Genomic DNA, 20,291 nt, shown 5'->3' with positions numbered 1-20,291 from the left:
CATAATACTGCTCCTGCTCCTTTTAATTTATTCATAATCCAACGTAAGAATAGCAATCAGAATACCAGAAGCACAACAAAAGGTGATCTTCTAATCCCATTCAGGAAAAGCATGTTTGGTCAATTATCTTTTTTTGTTACAGCAATACAAAATTGGAATTCATTACCCACTACAATCAAAAATATAAATACATACTCTACTTTTACCGTACACCTTAAAAACTGTTTGTCTGATCATTATAACTGCACACATTAATCTGATGGATGTACTGTGTATTAGTTGTGACATCCCAGATAGCACACGTACGTCGCGGAGACGTCTGCTAAATATCGCTTCATCTTCTGTAGATCGGCTGCGAACATTGAAAAGTAAGACGTCTGCAATATCTCTGCAAGACGTCTTGGCGAAGTCTTGAAACATTCGAAATCTTTGCAAGCTGCATGCATCTTCTGGAGATCTTGAATCCGAGCAAACGCAGACGAATCAGCTGACCTCAATGCTCAACTCATTGTTTACACTTATTTCTTGTTTAATTGTATTGAACACAAACTAAAGATTAAAAAAACCCAGCTGCGTATAATTTGCCAGTTTTTTAAGAGTTTGGCATTTATAAAATATTATTTTTATATACCCTACCTTGTATTACGTGTAATATAGAAACCTAATATATGAAATCATACCCGCATGTATACTGTATGCGTTTAGTCCAGTTTCACTTGCATATTTTGCAGTAAGGACGAGAGGACTCCTGCATTTAAATTGCGTTTATACTTTAATAGCAGAATAAAACACATAAAGGTTCTCAAAGAAAGTACCTTGTGCACGAAAATAATCTCACTGGCAACATTTTAACAAATATACTGTAACCAATAATGGACAGCAGTCTCTGCACCGTTCTCTAACAGATGTCTGTATAGATGAAGAAACCTTATACAATGTCGAAACACATTATACATTATACATTTGACCAGGTATTATCCAGCATCACAGCATGAATTGTTCTGACAAGTTTGTTTACCAAATTAAATTTATGAAACCTATGTGCTGAATGTTCTCCAGAGCCTCCTACCCAATATACTGCAAAGCTATGACATTTACCACCTGTTCATTTAATCACTACACAAGACCCAGAGCATATCATGACACTTTACATTTTAGACTTTGCATGTTCTACATAAAGAAGGAATTCTTTAAAAATGAATGAATTTATAATAAACCTAAAAATTAAAGCATTAAAAACACTGTGATGTAGTAAGTGCTGAAAGTATCATGTGACACTGTGAATATAATCACAAATATTGGAGACTGTTACACAAGACTTTGATGCGACTTTAATTACAATACAACATTCAGTACACCAGGGGATTTTAAACTGTGGGTCAGGAGGACCCACTTGTCGGTCACACAGTAGGTTAAGGTGTGTTGCACACCTTAATGATGCAACAACAGTTTGGCCAATTAATAATTAACAATGACAATGGTTTTGAAAGAATATACCATAAAATATTTGGTATTGCAAATAAACTTATATTTACTTTTCAGTGGTTCTCAACGTTATTCCTCGAGGCCCACTGCCCTGCACATTTTGTATGTCTCTCTTATTTAACACACCTGATTCAAATCATCAGCTCATTAGAAGAGCTCTCAATGAACTGAACTGAGTCTGTCAGATAAAAGAGACATACAAAATGTGCAGAGCAGTGGGCCTCGAGGAATAACGTTAAGAACCACTTCTTTACATTATGAAATATTATGAAAATAAAATGACACCACTGAAAGAGAACAAATGTGTTTTACCCCATTAAGAAACTGTATATTAAAAAATATTTTAGTGGGTCTAGAATAGATTACACTTGTCTAATAGGTTTTAAAATGAAAAGTTTGGAAACCCCAGCTTTACACAATACTAGTCTCAATTAAAGTTAATATTAAGTTGTAATATAACTGAAATAAATAGCATTTGCAATTGACAGACATTAAATTAAACTGATGGCAGATGAGGTGTGGGGATGATGCTGGGCCAGAGTTGAATCTGTGCATCTTAGTAGATCAGGGTGGTTCATCCTTAAGAGCTGCATAAAAAAAGAGAAAGGATCTAAAAAGAAAAAGAAAAAAATATTTCTCTCAAATCAACATTGGACTATCAACCCCAAATTAATAATAATGCAATTACATGCAAACAAACCTGTCAACCGTCAATATATAACAGATACTACACACCTGTGTCCAATACATCAAGATTCTCACAACATTTTAGGGCTAGCTTATTACCACAGTTCTGGCTATTCTTCATATTCTGTGTGGTGGTTAGTTTGCAACTGTGACAAAAATGAACTTTTCATTAACATTACCATTTTTTCACTTAAACTGACTTCCAAGAGCACAGTTATCTAACACAGTCTACTGTAAGTGTTTTTTAACATTAAATATAGATTTATTTTTTCCTTTTTTTTGAGAGATACAAAGGACAAATGTCTCTGCTTGGTGCCTTCATCCGTGTGACCAATCAATGGTTGTGTTAAAAACATGGGAGGATAATCAGGTGGTGACAATTAGGTGAAATATTGTGCAGTGTTACAGACAACTCGGATTTCTGATGTTATGTCATTAAATATCCTACCTCTGACCTCAATGCATTCCAGTCAATCACGTATCACATTTGCGTGTTTACCACATACTGAGACGCCAGGAGAAGTTTGTGCTCTTGTGCCAATTATGGCAGAAAACGGTTACTGGATAATTTAACATTCATGTTCATAAATATTATGTGCTGTAAAAATAGTTTAAAGTTTGTTTGCGGTTCATGTAAGGCTGTGAAGGGCTAGCCACCACCTTGTCTGCAATGTCAAATGATGCATCTCGTTGAGGTCGGTGTTGATCGATCTGTCCCAAGTTGAGAGGTCGGATACTCAACTTTGTTTGCTGTTCCAGACTTCTTACGGGTTTGAGGTCAATAATATCCAACATCCAAGTTGTCTCGAACACAGCATTAGTTCACAGACTCCAGTTCAGTTCTATCTGTAACAAAAGAACACAATGAGAACATCATCACATCAGAGTATTTCATTTATATAAATTGCACCCAAAGAAAAACCAAAATATTAAAAACATGAAAGATCAAAATCTTCATTTAAACCCAAAGAACTAGCCTGGTAATACCATTCTCTGCTACTTTGCTTGAGCGGAAGTAAGAAGTCTGACGTAGTCAGGCTAAACGGGGACATGGTCTTTAAATAAAACACCCAAAAGACTCTTTGTAAGAGTTTTCACTATCTCCACCACAGTAAGAATTCATTTCTTTCTCAATACTTAAACATTAAAGGTCACGTTTTTCCTGATCCCATATTTCAAACTTTAGGTAGTGTGTAATGTTGCTGTAATAGCATAAATAATACCTGTAAATGATAAAGCTCAAAGTTCACTGCCAGCCAGGCGATGTATTATCTTTAAAGCTCTACTGTGTACTTTATTGAGTTAATTCTTAACAAAAACCCATGTTTTCTTTCAAAAGTATGTGCTCATTCATGTGTAATTACTTCCCACCCACTAATCAAAGTATTCTCGTAAGTGTAGAATCTGCTATTTAAAATGCATACCGTCGAAGCGCTCTCTGGCTGAATCCATGTTGTGCCTCCATCTTTGAAATACATTCACCGACGAGGGACATTCAGTAAATTCAAGCTCCGCCTTTCGCGCTTTCACTCTACACTCACGCTGGCCTATAGCTGAAGCCTCCGAAGGTTGCATGTGTAGGCGGTATACGTCATCAAGACAGTCTTATTTCAGAATATTAACAATTATAAAGCTGACAATTATTCTTAGTTAATTGTAAATTGATGTAATATGCGTATGACTTGCGAATGTAATGCTCAGTTGATTTAAATAAACCAGGCTTGATGACGTATCCAGCCTGTGACCTGCGTAGCTGAATCCTTCGGATTTTACAACAGCCGCACACCGGGATGAACCTGCGATCTAATGCTTTGATTTGAAAGCCTGTTGAAGACATATTCTCGAGGACATTAAAACAAATCGCCAAGGATGCGAAACGGGGATTTTAAACGACAACGCGACAGGAAAAACATCAAGACCAAAGTCAATATTGGAGTTAGTTTTCCAAGATGGGGCTCAAGGGACACTGAAGTTGCACTTTATATCTTCTCCACAGGTAATTCAGCATTTTCGTTTACATCGATACAGTCCATGTTGTAAACTTGAAGTTTTATAGTTCCTTGGCTAACTTTAGCATGATTATGCATAACACTTGTTAGTGTAAACATGCATGTGGTTTAATGTGTTTGAACAGCCACACACAGTCTCTCCGCCCATTTATGTAATCTGAGGTACTGAGAAAAATGTTTTTCATCTTTTCTGACCTCTAGCACAAACACACGGTGACAGCCCTATTTTTAGGCTTTTATTGATAAAAGCGTCTGATCTGCGCGTCTTTCATTTCATTTTACAAGCTTGTGAAAGTTGTGCGATCTTTTTTCACCAATATGAGAGAAAGCTCTTACATATACACGGACATGTAACATGTTTACTTAAAACATAAGCATTGTACTCTGACATAATGTCTGACATAATACTCTGATAAAAGCGTCTGATCTGCGCGTCTTTCATTTCATTTTACAAGCTTGTGAAAGTTGCGCGATCTTTTTTCACCAATATGAGAGAAAGCTCTTACATATACACGGACATGTAACGTTTACTTAAAACATAAGCATTGTACTTTGACATAATATTAGTTTGCGTCCATTTAAACCCGTCATGGTTGCTTTCTGTATGTGATTTTAAGCGGACATATCATGACAATCAGACTTTTTTCATGTTAAACATAAATCTGTGTGCTTTGATGGATCACAGGCAAAGGACATTGCAAATTGTTCATTTTTTTCTCATTGCTTTTGCTTTGTAGCTACTGGAAGCCATGTTAACCTTGGCATGACACGGCCGGGCCACCGTACGAGTTAAAACGCGTTCCGAATGGGGGGGGGGCTAGAAAGTAATATTCAGTTGCTTGTCATATAGACTTTCACCGCTAGATGGGAGTAGATCTTACACAGTGGAGCTTTAAAGAGTAACTAAACCCCCGGTCAGAGCCTGACTCCCCCCACTGGTAATATTTGAAAAATGCAAGAAAAGTGGGCAGATCCCAATGAAGATAGAGGGGATGAACTAAGCTCGTATCCAGTGTGTGGTGAGATCGTAACAAGGGCGTGGTGAGCTTGAACCTGCTTACGTCACGAGTCATTTTTTGGACCCAACATCCAATGGGAAAATTCAACTGCAGTAGCCACCGATCAACCTGAAGAGGGCAGCACTCAGACGTTTTTACACCATATATTGTAGTATTGAAACACTTTATATCCAAATGTCAAAAAAATAACTAAAATAAATGAACAGCACTAATAAAGCATCATTCTTACAGATCATTAACTAAAAAAGTTGGTTTAGGGTTTAGTTACTCTTTAAGAGAATTCCCCTTTCAATACAGCGAACGGCCGGTTTGGACTACAGCCCTTTACTTCCCGGTTGAATGACGTCAAAGCAAGTGTGTTTGACTAAACTCCGCCCTGGCTAAGCTAAGCTGCTGTCAAATCACAACACACTAAACCAGTGGTTTTCAATTTGTCCTAGGGGACCCACAGCTCTGCATATTTTGTTTGTCTCCCTTAACTGACACACCCAGTTTTGTTCATGGATCTGTCCCTTAATGAGCTGATCATCTAAATCAGGTGTGTTAGATAAGGGAGACATGCAAAATGTGCAGGGCAGTGGGTCCCCTAGGACAGTGGTTCTCAACTCCAGTCCTCGGGACCCACTGCTCTGCATATTGTGCATGTCTCCCTTATTTAACACACCTGATTCAGATCATCAGCTCGTTAGGATAGATTCCATGAACTGAACTGAGTGTGTCAGATATGAGAGACATCCAAAATGTGCAGAGCAGTGGGTCCCAAGGACTGAAGTTGAGAACCACTGCCCTAGGACAAGATTGAAAACCACTGCACTAAACAAGCTACACAATCAGAACTCGTTACGTATTTCTGAAGGAGGGACTTCATAGGACAAAGAAGACATCAGCCTGTTTTTAGGACAGTGAAAGCACTATATAGATAAGTAGATTGTGTGAAAAATACCGCATGTAAAACATGAACAAATGTTATATTGCGCACTGTAAACACAATCAAAGCTTCAAAAACACAGGAAAAACGGGACCTTTAAAGTTGTTCAGTATTATGGTTGTAATCAATAAAATGACAGGCAATTTTATTTAAAGATCATATCCCCTTTGGGTTTAAATGCAGATTTTAATCTTTCATGCCATGAAGGCAATAACGCCGGAACATCTGTCCTTGTATTGTTTGATTAGAAAAACAGGTCTAAGCACCAAAAGCTGGGAGAGCATGGTGAGGGTGTTGATTGAACTAGATCTATTGACCCCTCATTGATCTCATAGACTATGTTTACACTGTCAGTTTAAATATGATTTTTGTGTATATCCAATTTGAATGACTGACTGTACACACTGTGTATGACAACTCTTCGTGTTTGATTTGTGTGACCTGATGTGCATTATCTTTTATCCAAAATAGCTGCATTGGTTTATAGTTGAAGCAACAACCAGTTGTCATAAATGAAAAATAAAATAATGTATTTTTATCCAATTCATCCGAGAAATCATTTGGTAATTAAAATAATGTACCCTAAAAAAACCTTTCATTTGTAAGACTGCATTAATTACTTTACTACATGTGGGAAGAGACTCACAGGTGGAGGCAGAAGTTTGGTCTACACTTTACATAGCTGGTGCACAGGGATTGTGGTAGGCTAGTGACACAATTTAAGAAGACTGGTTCAAAATCTGCTTTACAACCAGAGGTTGAATTAAACTTTCTTATTGGCTGTCATTTTGACAGATAAGGCTGTAACAAATCTGTCATAATCAATCAGGACTAAAATATCAACAAAACACTTAGAAAATGAACAAAACCAACTATCTGAATCTGTTTGAACTCTAACCTTGAGGTCTGGATAGACAAAGTGAGTGTTTATCTGTGTAAAAGTTAAACCATCATTGAAGACTGATGCAGTTGTCATTAAGGCTGATTTAGTCAGACCTACCCCAATGCCTCTGCACAGTAGGCTATGCGCCACTTTTCATTTACACTTTGCGTCGTTGTTCGCATCGATGTGCATTTACACATGCAGAACGCTAGTAGCCAATGTCCATAGGCATTTACCAATGTAAAATACAATATCAAGGCAAAAGCTGAAAAAATAAAAAGCGGCAGAAAAAACCCTTGTTGGGGGCCAAACACCAAATGCTTTTTAAAGATGTGGAAACGCAAGGTGCACCTTGATTTGGTTACTTTATAAAAAGCAGTGCAGCTTTTTATATTGCTAGGCAACCACCGAGGCAGCTGTCCTGTCAATCAAATGTTGAAGCGTGAGCGCTCTTTTGCTGTTAACTGTCATATAAGCAGAAACTTTAAAAAGAGGATGCTTGCACTGACTTTGAACGAAGGTGAGAGGTGCATAAACACACAGGAGACAGTAAGTGACTGAAGTACGGTTGTTTCAAATAACTGTAAACATCGGTCCCTACAACGAAAGGCCCGCCACTCCCCATATTCAATTGGACAAAGGAAAGACACAAATGACGTCAGGTGCTTTTCCGCTCTTAGCGCTCCTTAAAAAACGCATGTTGCAGGAGAGGGCAAAAGGCATTCAGTGCGCATAAACCGTGCACATAACGCTCAATGCTGCAGTTAAAAAAGATTTACCTCATAGTAAAGACCACTGGATCTGCAGCGTAATGATGGTCTTCAGAATGCCTCTCATGGTGGCCTTGATTCAGAGGTTTGAGAAGACTACCAAGCACCAGAGCCAGCTAACAGGTGGACCAAACATTAAGCCAGAATTCTGCATGAGTCAGGTAAGCAGAATAAAAGACACTGTAAATAAACAATAATAAAAGATGGTCATTAATGACTTTCATATTCATGTTAATGCTTTGAAAATTATCTTATTTCTTTCAGAATCTTTTGATAATATTGCCAAATGCAACAAATGGAAAAAAGCATGCTTTATGACAACCTCAGCAGCAGAACCCATGACTTTCTCCTGGGTAGACGAGAAAAAAAAATTTGGTATCAACACCCATCTAACAATTAAGGTAAAAGATAAAGTTTTATGATCCCTGCATTCAGGTTAGAGTATGGGGTAAGTTGACCGTTCTATGGGTGTTTCTCAAATGCAAGGTTGCATCCTATGGAGGCTGCGTCCATCTTAGACCTGTCCTTCTGAGATTTCGAGGTTAGAAAAAAGCCAGAATGAGATGGTTTAGTTTGAAGTCCAAGGCAACGTCATGGTTTCTGCCCCAGTGGTTATTGCATGAAAACTTTAAAGAGAAAAGTTGAAAATTAGCAATGCATCACCAAAAAAAATCCAATACTGTACAGTGAATAAAAGTCATGTATCAACTGTCTTTACAACATGGACAGTTGAACATTTTGTAATTAAATAAAAAAATAAAAAAAAGAGAAAACAAGCAGATTGAGATGTCCCTCGACGATGCTTGATGACGTGGCAGCCGAGACTTTTGTTTTATTAAACAAATATTCATGTACAAACAATAAGGCATTAATAATAGTTGTTAACATTAAACGTACAAACCAGGTGCAGATGTTTAAAACAACAATACACATACACAAAAATTATATATATATATATATATATATAAATTAAATAATAATTAAATGCAAAATAATAATAATAAAAAAATCAAATAAAAAAATAATAAGGGGCTAGGGTTTTTCTTCTAAATCATATTCACATATGATGGACAAAAGACAAGTTGCATTTTTCTTCTTAATCACTTTAAGGGCTTTTATAAATGAAACAAATTCAGCATGAAATGCATAAAACGTGGCAGCCGAGACATGCAGCCTTCTAGGACGGAGCATTTTTCCCAAAAAAAAGGACGGAGCATTATTTATTTTTATTTTATATATGTATAATGTACCCCCTGACTGAACTTGTATTTCTTATTATTTAAAAAAAAAATATATATAATTTTAAAAGGAAGCAGCTGTGCGGTTGAGAAACGACCGGAAACGACTTATATGTCGCGAGGCCATCACGTGACCACAATATTTACCAGAAGACCGTTATTTGCTCGATTACCCTCAACTTTTTTGTCGCAAATAACATCATCAGGGTTTATACAGAAATCCTTAAGTTAAATTTACTACTTTTTACTACCTTTTTTACTACCTTCAGAATATTTTTTAAAACCATCACGACACTGAATTGCAAGTGTTAATCAGCGACCTTTCTATTATTTACACAGATTTTGACATATATAACATACAAAAAAGAATTAAAGTGAAAAAAATTCTTCTGACTGAAATATTTTTCAGGCCAAGTCATATTCCTTTACCTAACACTTTATGTAGGCGAGACTAATAGCATTTTAAGGGGAGATTTTTTTTACATTAATTCTATATTAAAGTCTCCTGTGGCATATAAAGGTAGCTGTAGTTTGCAGGGCATTTCAGATTAAGGCGAAACACAAATAACTCACTATACTGTATTAAAAGAAAACATGAATATCACCACCTTTAATGAATCTTTTATTAATTATTTATTAATTGTAAATGTATTTATTTTAGCATTTACTAATAATTTTTTAATCAAAGTTGAAACTGTTAACATTAGTGAATGCACCATGAACTACTGTCAATTACTGTAATGACATAAACAAGATTTAATTAATGATTATATACTCTATATTTTTCATTGTTTGTTCATGTTATATAATGCATTTACTAAGGTGAACAAATACAACTTTTTTATATCATATTATTCAGTACACATACACAAATAATCCAGGGTCTGTTCTGTTCACACAACAGTTTACAGTCACAGCTCTAATACAGTAACGTTATGTATGAATATAAACCCTGAGCGAGTTACTCGAGTCAAACTCGTGTAGAATTCGCACAGGATGTCTGTAACCATAGTGACAGTTGTTAATTGAATGACTGTACCTTTATCAACAAATTATTATGTTACAATAGAGGCAGCGCTGATGTGCTAGTTTATGCGCAATGTTTCTGCTGTTTACTTTCTCCTAAGACCTAAATGGTTGTGTTTATATGAGGATATTTGCAAAGATGGGATTTTTGAGGCATATTTGTTATTTAAGGCCAATAAAGCGGCAAAAATACGTACAACACAAGCTCAATGAGAAACGAATGCGCGCCTAGCCTGCTCCTCTGACACAGAAAAAGCGGACGCACTGTTGTTTGTGTTTGAATGGCTTAAAATCACTTGTTTTTAAACGGTTGTGCTTAAATATATGTACAAATGTTACGTTTTTGTGACCACACGTAAATGCAACTGCAAGAACCGACAGGTGGATGACATCAAAGTCCCGCGAGAGCATTTCGGAAGCAGTCTCCTCTTATGATTCCTCGTCAATCGCTCTCAAGGGATTTGGATATCATCTGCCTTTTGGTTGTTGTGGCGCCACATGAAGTTTACCCATGAGTTAAACAAACCCGTTGTACCAGCCGCTGGCTATATCAGCATAGCATTAAAAAGCGTGCCGCGGATGATCAGTAACGTGAGAAATCATTTACCCCCAAAATACAGGACCTCTTACGTTAGTCATACTGTGCAAAGACACGCAATTACCTGTTTGGTTTTCTTAGCCCACGCAAATGAAAGGCTTGCCAATCTTCATCATTTCGCTAAGCCAAGTCAATCGTCTTTTACACCTTTATCCAGGGTTTCCGCGGGGTTGTAAAAGGTAGTAAAAGGTAGTAAATTAAATTATGCCAAATTAAGGCCAGTAAAAAGTAGTAAAAAGTAGTAAGCGTCATCTGTCGAGGTAGTAAATTTTCGATTGCTTTTTGTAACGTATGATGCCTGGAAATTAGTTCAAATCACCTGCATATCTGGGCAAATAATCAAAGATCTTTCGTCTCTGGGATGTGATCAAAGCCTGGAGTGGAGCCGAATCACGTTCCTCTCTCCGCTGTAAGCGTTCTGTAATCACTACGGACCGGATCCACTCCGGGTTTTCTGACTGTATCACGTTAAGCTGAGGTAAAAGTTTATTTCAGCTAGCATGGTCAAACTTATAATGCAGGAAGGCTCCGATGTTTTGAAGATTGATAAAGGTGTAAAAGACGATTGACTTGGCTTAGCGAAATGATGAAGATTGGCAAGCCTTTCAGTTCGTGGGCTAAGAAAACCAAACAGGTAATTGCGTGTCTTTGCACAGTATGACTAACGTAAGAGGTCCTGTATTTTGGGGGTAAATGATTTCTCACGTTACTGATCATCCGCGGCACGCTTTTTAATGTTATGCTTATATAGCCAGTGGCTGGTACAACGGGTTTGTTTAACTCGTGGGTAAACTTCATGTGGCGCCACAACAACCAAAAGGTAGATGACATCCAAATCCCTTGAGAGCGAATGACGAGGAATCATAAGAGGAAACTGCTACCGAAATTATCTCGCGGGACTTTGATGTCATCCACCTGTCGGTTCTTGCAGTTGCATTTGCGTGTGGTCACAAAAACGTAACATATATTTAAGCACAGCCGTTTAAAAACAAGTGATTTTAAGCCATTCAAACACAAACAACAGTGCGTCCGCTGTTTCTGTGTCAGAGGAGCACGCTAGCCGCGCATTCGTTTCTCATTGAGCTTGTGTTGTACGTATTTTTGCCGCTTTATTGGCCTTAAATAACACATATGCCTCAAAAATCCCGTCTTTGCAAATATCCTCATATAAACACGACCATTTAGGTCTTAGAAGAAAGTAAACAGCAGAAACATTGCGCATAAACTAGCACATCAGCGCTGCCTCTATTGTAACATAATAATTTGTTGATAAAGGTACAGTCATTCAATTAACAACTGTCACAATGGTTACAGACATCCTGTGCGAATTGTACACTAGTTTGACTCGAGTTACTCGTTCAGGGTTTATATTCATACATAACGTTACTGTATTAGAGCTGTGACTGTAAACTGTTGTGTGAACAGAACAGACCCTGGATTATTCGTTTATGTGTACTGAATAATATGATATAAAAAAGTTGTATTTGTTCACCTTAGTAAATGCATTATATAACATGAACAAACAATGAAAAATATAGAGTATATAATCATTAATTAATTCTTGTTTATGTCATTACAGTAATTGACGGTGGTTCACGGTGTATTCACTAATGTTAACAGTTTCAACTTTGATTAAAAAATGATTAGTAAATGCTAAAATAAATACATTTTCAATTAATAAAAAATTAATCAAAGATTCATTAAAGGTGGTGATATTCATGTTTTCTTTTTATACAGTATAGTGAGTTATTTAGCTGTTTCGCCTTAATCTGAAATGCCCTGCAAACTACAGCTACCTATATGCCACATGAGACTTCAATATGGAATTTATGGCAAAAAAAATCTCCCCTTAAAATGCTATTGGTCTCGCCTACATAAAGTGTTAGGTAAAGGAATATGACTTGGCCTGAAAAATATTTCAGTCAGAAGAATTTTTTTCACTTTAATTCTTTTTTGTATGTTATATATGTCAAAATCTGTGTAAATAATAGAAAGGTCGCTGATTAACTCTTGCAATTCAGTGTCGTGATGGTTTTAAAAAATATTCTGAAGGTAGTAAAAAAGGTAGTAAAAAGTAGTAAATTTAACTTAAGGATTTCTGTATAAACCCTGTTATCGATCTTCAAAACATCGGAGCCTTCCTGCATTATAAGTTTGACCATGCTAGCTGAAATAAAGTTTTACCTCAGCTTAACGTGATACAGTCAGAAAACCCGGAGTGGATCCGGTCCGTAGTGATTACAGAACGCTTACAGCGGAGAGAGGAACGTGATTTGGCTCCACTCCAGGCTTTGATCACATCCCAGAGACGAAAGATCTTTGATTATTTGCCCAGATATGCAGGTGATTTGAACTAATTTCCAGGCATCATAACATTACAAAAGGCAATCGAAAATTTACTACCTCGTCAGATGACGCTTACTACTTTTTACTACTTTTTACTGGCCTTAATTTGGCATAATTTAATTTACTACCTTTTCTACCTTTTACAACCCCGCGGAAACCCTGATCATGTATAACCTGTAAATAATCAAATTTGTACACATTACGTTCCTCTTCACTTTGTAATAGTATGTTTTTGGTTTAATAGTCGGCTTTTAGTTAGTTTTTCTGTCGGTTTGATCGTCAAAATCTTGGTAAGTATAGCTTGTCATTCCTGGGTTTTAATTGTTAGAAATACGAATTAAAGAAAAGATATAACTAATATAACAATTAATAAATACAATTATCGAACCACTCCAATAGAACAACGTTAACGGTTTTGAGTGGTTTAAGGTCTGACTGACAGTAACGTTATCCATATAAGGGCCATTTTAACGTAACGTTACAGGGCGGGAAAGGTTTGAGACATTTAATAACTCTATTAAACTGGCTGGTTTATCCCCACCAGTGCGTAACATATAAAGTTAACGTTACAACGTGGCTTCGGGACTTCGCAGCGGCCTGAATAGCATTGTATTGATAAAGGTTAATAAGCTTTTAATCGCGTAAAGAACGCGATAATTAAGACGATAATTCTGTAGGTCGACTAACTTACATGCATGCATAACATATTTTCTGTTTAAATGGTTAACTTACCTTGACACTGAAACTCCGTCACTGAAGCACTGTTGCTTCACCCGTTTGAACATCCTACTAGTTTAGGGAGTTAAAAATCGAGTTGGAAAAGAACAAAAAATCGTTCTGTGATCGTTCGACACGACACCCAGAAGCTGCTAAAACCGATTGAGGTTACACTCTACTGAATGATCGCAACGTTGAGTGCAGGCAGCCCACACATCTTTCAGATGTGTTCGACTTCATGCTGATCTACGCGCAAACCAATCGTGACATCAAGTACCGCGAGTTCAAACCTTTTCCGGGGCTTTCCCAAGACTCTCGCGGTACTTTGATGTCATACCACGTGCTGTCTGCGCATCTCGGTGTTAAGTCAAACACACCTAAATGTATTTGTTGGCTGCACTCCCTTGCACTCAGTGATGTAGGTGTAACGAAATAAATGTATTAAATTGATATTATATAAATAAATATTGTAATAAAAATCTTTATAAAATGATTAGCTGTCATTAATAAATTCATCTTTGATTTGAAACATCAGTATACGTACATTTCCCTCAAGTTATGAAATGCCTAAATAAGATCAAAATGGTGGAAATACAACAATGTATATTTGAACAATCCAGCATTTATTAACTTTTGTCTTTTTAAATTGACTTCAGAAAGTTATCTACAGCCACACATCCACTGTATACCAAGTTATGATGATCAATTATGAGAATGCAAAAGGATTGATAGATCAGTAAACAAGCAACAAAAAGGTAATGTCTTAATAGATTTCTGCTTTTGTTACTTATTCATGTATTTTAATTACATAGTTCAAAATCAAACGTTAATAATTATAGGGTTTCAACTTGTTGCAGCTTTACAAAAAATTTTAGAATTTGTAGGAGCATGGACAACTTAGTAACAAAGTCATATTATGCAGATGGGTGCTCATGGCGGCCTCCAAATAAATACATGGACAGGCTGCTAAAGAGGGTCAGGATGATGGAGATGCAACAGCCAAAGACAGCACAGACCAAACACCAGGCCAGAATTCTGCATGAGTCAGGTAAGCAGAATCAGTTACACTGTATAAAATAATTAATTGACAGTACAATTAATAACACATTATTTTTTATAGCTGTAAAAAACAAAAAAATGAAACAATACCTGCATTTTAGTTCCCAGCCTTTTTCACAAAGTTTCCGACAACTGGAAGAATGTCCCAAATTGCTGCAAAAAGAAATTCAGTAAGTCCTTATAAAAGAGACAGTTTAAAAAGTGAAACAGCTTCATTTAACTTTAAAAATACCCCTAAATCCTTAAAGGAACACGCCCACATTTAGGGAATTTAGCTTATTCACCGTATCCCCCAGAGTTAGATAAGTCCATACATACCTTTCTGATGCAGCCCCCGCAAGCTTAGCACAAAGACTGGAAGTGAATGGCTCCAGCTAGCATACTGCTTACAATAAGTGACAAAGTAATGCGAACATTTTCCTATTTATGTGTTGTGATTTGTATAAATTCACTACCAGCACGCATGGATATGAGAATTGTATGTATGGACTTATCTAAAGGGGATCGCACACCGGCCGCGCAGCTCAGCGTCGCGCCGTGCCGCGTCGAGTCGCGTCTAGTAGGGATGGGCATTCGATTAATTTTTTTTAGTCGATTGTCGGGAGAATTAACGATCGACTATCGATTAATCATTAATATTTTTATAATACAAAATTATTATTTAACTTTTATAATTCAAAAATGTTGAACACAAAAATACAGCGTGTTTTCCTCCATGAGATCTTCATTACAATATCAACTTGTGGCAGACAGTTAAACTACATTTAGTTAGACAAACGGAACATATATGCGCTTGAAAATGCGGTGCTCTAAAGCAGCGGAACCTGCAGCTGCAAGCCGCATTCTTAAACAGAGACCTCATTTGTTCCAAAAAAATCATGACCTCTTCATGATTTTTTTTTTTTAAATCAAAACACGGAAGGTCACAGATAACAGAGTATGGTGTCAGCGACTAAATTCTTAACGATCAATTATCGATCGTCGATTAATCATGCCCATCCCTAGCGTCTAGGACAACTCTGAGGTATTGTAAACCGGAATTGCACATTAAATAGCGCGAGCTACGTCAGATAGCGTCTACTTCAAAATGCAAAATATACGTTAGCAGCCAATGTTAATCGTTAATGATTTGGGACAAATATGATGTTATTTAATGTTAAACTATGTGAGTGGCGCTGTGTGGCGCGACAGGGATTTGAGCAACTTCCTGAGTCACAGCTGGGCGGCGCGGACAGGCGCCACCTGGCGGCGCCGGTGTGCGTATACTCATAGAAAACAATGTGTTCAGTTGATTTAGAACGGCGCGGCGCTGAGCGGCGCGGCCGGTGTGTGATCCCCTTAACTCTGGGGGATACGGTCAATAAGCTAAATTCCCAAAATGTGGGCGTGTTCCTTTAAAAATCAGCACCCCTAGTTAATTTGGATGCTAAAATGTCCAAGGCTAGGATTTAGTGTGTTTATTTGTAAATGTAAAAAATGCAGCTAACCATTCCCAGCTCCAGTGGGCAGGTTAAAGAGTGTTTCTTAATATGAGACAGAAAACAAAAACACATTTTTAATGGCATTTAAAGACAACATACCACTTCATAAAACTACATTTTCTGTTTAATCCATAGATTGAGTAATTTTCACTCTAGAGACCCTGTGGTGACCCCCAAGACGAATGCAAAGTAAGTGACCTACAAAACAAAAACATTAATATTTTACAACTGTGTCGAGATAAGTACTCTGCATATCTATAGCAATATGCAGATTCATGAGTAAGAATTTCTCTCAGACAATATAGACCATATTTGTAGTTTAACAATTTCTATCAGGTTAAAGTTCTCACACTAAAATTGCTAGTCTAAGAATGCTACAAGCAACCTTGCCCCCACAAAGGCTTGATGGGTTGTGCAACTTACCTGCTTCCCATTTACAGCTCCAGTGAGTGTCTCTAAGGTAGATCCTAATGCAGATTGATGGAATGTTGATCCGCCTAACATGCAAGGTAAAAGAGCATTTGATAGCATAGTGGATAAACAAATAGCTTTTTTCATTTTCACAGCATTTTCAAAAACAACATAACACTTGCTATTACATTGTTATATATTACATGACAATAACTAACTCTGATCCATACAAAACAGATTTTCTGTACCGAGAACTTTGGATGACCATCAAGACAGTACGTTTTCAAAAATCTGACCTCAATTTTAGAAACCATTTAAGGCTTGTTTTTCTTTTAGTTGATTTAAATCAGTGGTTCTTAACGTTATTCCTGGAGGCCCACTGCCCTGCACATTTTGTATGTCTCCCTTATTTAACACACCTGATTCAAATCATCAGCTCATTAGAAGGGATCTTCATGAACTGAACTGAGTCTGTCAGATAAAAGAGACACACAAAATGTGCAGGGCAGTGGGCCTCCAGGAATAACGTTAAGAACCACTGATTTAAATAATACCCTAAAGTCCTCTGTTCATCTTCAGAAGCACAGTTTAAGATATTTTAGATGTAGTCCGAGAGCTTGCTGACCCTCCATTAAAAATGTATGTACGGTATACTGTTCATGTCCAGAAAGGTAATAAAAACATCATCAAAGTAGTTCATGTGACATCAGTGGGTCAGTTAGAATCTGTTGAAGCATCAAAAATACATTTAGGTCCAAAAATTACGACTTTATTCGGCATTGTCTTCTCTTCCGGGTCTGTTGTGAACCGTGTGCAAGACACTGCTGGCGTGTTATCTGGTGCACCCAAGCTTTTTTTCGTTTCAGTCTGAGGGAGACGCTGTAAACAAAACAATCTTCGCAAACATGTCTGAAGATAACACGTCACCAGCGTCGTAAGTCAGCAGCGCCACTGTGCACGCGCATTCGCAACAGGCCCAGAAGAGAAGACAATGCTGAATAAATCGTTATTTTTGGACCAAAATGTATTTATGATGCTTCAACAAATTCTAACTGACCCACTGATGTCACATGTCCTACTTTGATGATGTTTTAATTAACTTTCTGGAAATGAGACAGGATACAGCACATACATTTTTTGGAGGGTCAGAAAGCTCTCTGACTAAATCTAAAACATCTTAAACTGTGTTCCGAAGATGAACGGAGGTCTTACGAGTTTGGACATGAGGGTGAGTCATTAATGACATTATTTTTATTTTTGGGTGAACTATCCCTTTAAATGGAAAACACCACCGCTTTCCAAAATGTTACTATGTTTTTACCTTAGACCAATTAATACAGACCTATCTTTTTTCAATGCGTGCACTTAATCTTTGTACAGCGCGTTGTGAATGTGTTAGCATTTAGCCTAGCCCCATTCATTCCTTAGGATCCAAACAGGGATGAATTTAGAAGCCACCCAACCCTTTCATGTTTTCCCTATTTAAAGACTGTTACATGAGTAGTTACACGAGTAACTATTTTTTAAGCGGATAAAAATGAGAACTATATTGTATGGCAAAAGAGCACTAAGTTTGCAGCACTTCGACCTCGGCGCGCAGTAACATCATCACTCCTGATTACTCCACCTCTCGCTCAAACTCAAAAGAGGGGGAGTGGTCAGGAGTGATGATGTTACTGCGCGCCAAGGAATGAATGGGGCTAGGCTAAATGCTAACACATTCACGACGCGCTGTACAAATATTAAGTGCATGCATTGATGAAAGATAGGGATGTATTAATTTATCTAAGTTGAGGTAAGAACATAGTAAAATATTGAAAAACTGTGGTGTTTTCCTTTAAAAGCAGCACCCCTATTTATTTTGGGTGCTAAAGATATTTGCCACAGACAGTTTAAGGCCTTATGCTTGCTTCACATGAACTTCACTGCTTCACTCTCATTGGTAGTTGCTCCCAAAAGTCCTTCATCAAGTTGAACTTTCCTCAACGTTGTGGCATAGCTGGACATGCCCACTTTCTGTTGTCGATGGTCACAGTTGCTCATGTTGCTGAATGGGGCAAAGCTTCCATTGGAATGAACGAGATTGTGTTGCTACTCGCTGGCGGTGTACAAGCAGCATTAGTGTGTGTGTCTTTAAAAATATATTAAATGCAAATTACCTGATCTAACATTCCCAGCTACAGAGGGCATCCTTTATTCAGTCCCTAATGCAGATGGTTGGAGTGTTGATCCACCTAACATGAGGGGTAAAAGAGCGTTTGTTAGCATAATGAGAAAGAAAACAGAAACACATTATTAGTGGCATTTAAAGACATAACACTTGTTTATACTACATTTTCTGTTCAATCCATAGAGCACTCGATTTGAATCCTGAAACCCTGGGGTGATCACCTTTAACAAATACAGAGTAAGTTACCTAAAAAAAACACAATAAAAATATTTATTTATAAAAGTTCTTATGAAAAAGCATCATCATTAACTCGCATGAAGTGTTACCTTACCAACATGTTCAAGACAACATAAAACTTGTTTATACTGCATTTTCTGTTTAATCCGTAGAGCACTCAATTTGAGTCCTGAAACCCTGGGGTGACCACTGTGAACAAATACAGAGTAAGTTTCCTAAAAAAAACAATAATAATATTTATTTATTTAAAATAAAAAGTTCTTATAAAAAGCATCATCATTTACTCGCATGAAGTGTTACCTTACCAACATGTTCAAGGAAGGTGCAGGTCTGATGATCCATCCAACATTAAAAAAAAAACAGTAAATTTATACTTGGTAACATCTGTTGTAAAACAGACAAATGCAGTTATACGAATTTTACCTAAACTACACACCTATTTGATTCTTAAGTTTAAATAAATCAAAATAATGCATTTAATAGTAAAAGCATTTTTAAAAGCTACACTCCTAATTCATTTATCTTTGCTATTGCAGCTGCAAAAAGGCAGTCTTGACGGTACTAGGATGAATGCAAATAAAGACTAACCACCTGACTTCAGCGGTCCAGTCTCTTGTGGGAAGCAGGTGTTTGTTACCCCAAATACGGATGAAGAGTGACGAAGAGGATGATTACTTTTTTCTCAAACATCTGCTGAAGATCTTGACAGGCTGGAGACAAAATTAACAGACTGAGGGTTTATACAAAGAATCTTACTCAGCCAATATTAAAGATAAGATATTTTTACAAAATGTTCTTTTCATTGTTTAGGATGATTTTATGTAGAAAATAGTACATCACAAAAAAGACTTTAGCTGTGTTTTCACAGGCAGAGCCTTACACACACACACTAACCACAATTATAAACGCAACCCTAACACAGATTTAGACTGATTTGTGAATAACATTTGAGAGAAATAGGCCTTTTGGGGACATAGAAAATATTTAAGTTCAGCTCATGAAATGAAAAATGGGGGCAAAAACAAACATTAACAAGTGCAATACAAATATCAACCATAATACTGATCGTTTCAAAAAAGTAAGCCACTATATCTTTCTAGAATCTTAAACAAGACTCAGTTACATGAACGATCAAAATAAATTAACGTCAGACAGGTGGGCGAAAGATCAATATTAAAGCATGAATAACTGTTATCAACCCAATTTTGAGGTATTATTTAAATGATC

The 20,291-nt window shown here is 37.0% G+C and overlaps 1 long non-coding RNA gene across 1 annotated transcript; it reads right to left on the bottom strand.

The window, feature by feature from the left end:
- Window positions 1-1,836: 1,836 nt before the first annotated feature.
- On the bottom strand, window positions 1,837-8,381 carry LOC135718444 (uncharacterized). Its single transcript, XR_010520803.2, has 3 exons — window positions 7,791-8,381; window positions 2,833-3,018; window positions 1,837-2,095 (listed from the first exon to the last, which is right to left on the bottom strand). It is a non-coding gene; the product is annotated as an uncharacterized lncRNA (long non-coding RNA).
- Window positions 8,382-20,291: the final 11,910 nt, after the last annotated feature.

This window comes from Paramisgurnus dabryanus, chromosome 10 (assembly GCF_030506205.2).
Source record: "Paramisgurnus dabryanus chromosome 10, PD_genome_1.1, whole genome shotgun sequence".
In the NCBI taxonomy this organism is placed as follows: Eukaryota; Metazoa; Chordata; class Actinopteri; order Cypriniformes; family Cobitidae; genus Paramisgurnus; species Paramisgurnus dabryanus.
This window is presented reverse-complemented; position numbering and strand designations above follow the sequence as displayed.